Here is a 1,856-nt window from a genome sequence, read left to right as displayed (position 1 = left end):
GTTGATCTGTTTTCCTTGGATTCAGAACGTTCATCTTTCTGTTTATAGAGGTAAGGGAAGATCTGGACATGCTTAGGCTATTAATGGTATTTATGCATGTATACATATTTATGTGTTATGTTTGTTTTGTTGTTGGGGTTATTAGATAGTTTTGGACCCCTGTGAACATATACTTGAGTATATGTGTGTTGACTAGTTGAAGTATGCATGTTTGGAGAAGTTGAAGGGAAGAAGGAGATGGTTTGCCGTTGAAGCTGAGTTCTGGATGAACTCAGGTTCGGCAGCCAAAAGTTCATTCGGCCGCCGAACCTCCTGCATGGTGGCTTGGTTGCCACAGCTTGCCCCCGAGTGTTTTTGCATGTTCGGCTCTGTTTGGGGGATTCGGCCGCCGAAGGTGCCGCCGAAGGTGCTTGAGTTTCGTCTCTGGAGAGGACATTCGGCCGCCGAACCTGCCGCCGAAAGTGTTCTGTCCAGCTTTTCTTTTGTATGTTTTGCATGAGCTGTAGAGTAAGATTAAGGGGATTCTTGGGTAGGTCAATAAAGTTATTTTAAGGTAGTTTGGTCCCTCATTTAAGTCTTTATGTGTTTATACAGACCAGAGGAACCAGAGAGAGCAGCAGTGAGTACTGCTCCAGAGTTTACTGAACCTGCAGAGTCAGTCCAGAGCCAGAGGTGAGTGGAACTAAACTTAGTGCTTTTAATAAAACAATGGAATGTTTTAGCATATCTCATGCATCATGATTATGCAAATAGGTTGACTGCATTAGTATTCACGACTATGTTGCATTGCATTGTTAATTGTTGGTGTGAGTAAATGCTGAATGATCCAATAGTCTCTGAGTTAAGACCAGGAGCCTTTGACTACGCCCTGGCAGGTATAGTAAAGACCAGGAGCCTTTGACTACGCCCTGGCAATGGTAAGTACAGAGGTGTTATACACATATACATATATGACAGGAAGACCAGGTGCTCAATTCTACGCCCTGGCACGGAAGTTACTGAGGCTATGTGGTGACAGGTTTACTCTTGATGTGGCTTGTCTGTGTTATGATGCATTCCATGAGATCATATGTTATGACTGATTTTATTATTCTACTCACTGGGCTATAGAGCTCATCCCACTCCCTTAATCCCAGTCTTGCAGGATTCAGTGTACAGTGTACAGAGGGAAAGTCCAGAAGAGTTCAGAAAGGGAAACTGAGACTTGTAATAGTTTAGAGTGGACATGTATTTATAAAGAGATGTATCAGTTGTATATTCAGTTAGAATTGTGCTTGACTTAGTACTGTTTTGTGTTGTAATTCTTTGGTTTGGGTACATGATCTGTATCTGTACATGTTTACAATGTATGTAAAAAACCAGGCTTAACAGGTACGAGATAACCCATCTAGAGCAAGCTCTAGTCAGGGGTACAGGGTACAGAGTACTGAGTACAGGGATAGTGCATGCACAGGTTAAGCCTTGGTACAGAGAAAAGAGTTTTTATTTTCAAGAAAATGTATGATCATGTATGAGATGACAGGTACACAGAGAGTATAGCAGGCTTGCTACGGGTTCTGGCGGCCTTAAGCCGACCTGAATCCTAGCGCCGGTGACGGTCCATTTCGGGGTCGTTACAATCCCGGGTGTCGGAGACCTCTAGAAGGGTAAAATCATATTTTCATAAAATGTTTTAAGGTATTTTATGGTTTTAATCAAGTAAGAAATGAGTTTTTTTGCATGAAAATAGTCTTGGAGGAAAACCCAGGTTTGGCAGCCAAACCTCAAGTTCGGCCGCCGAACATGCATGCACTTCGGGTGTGCCTTAGGCCCCCGAAAGCATAAGTAAGGGAAGTCCAGGTTCGGCCGCCGAACAT

General features: G+C 43.3%; 1 long non-coding RNA gene across 1 annotated transcript; it reads left to right on the top strand.

Moving 5' to 3' along the window:
• The first annotated feature begins 619 nt into the window (after positions 1 to 619).
• LOC122722102 lies at positions 620 to 1,304 on the top strand. Its single transcript, XR_006348952.1, has 2 exons — positions 620 to 672; positions 1,137 to 1,304. It is a non-coding gene; the product is annotated as an uncharacterized LOC122722102 (long non-coding RNA).
• Positions 1,305 to 1,856: the final 552 nt, after the last annotated feature.

Source organism: Manihot esculenta, chromosome 16 (genome assembly GCF_001659605.2).
Source record: "Manihot esculenta cultivar AM560-2 chromosome 16, M.esculenta_v8, whole genome shotgun sequence".
Classification (NCBI taxonomy): domain Eukaryota; kingdom Viridiplantae; phylum Streptophyta; class Magnoliopsida; order Malpighiales; family Euphorbiaceae; genus Manihot; species Manihot esculenta.
The sequence above is the reverse complement of the archived record's forward strand: the minus strand, read 5'-3'. Positions and strand labels throughout refer to the sequence as shown.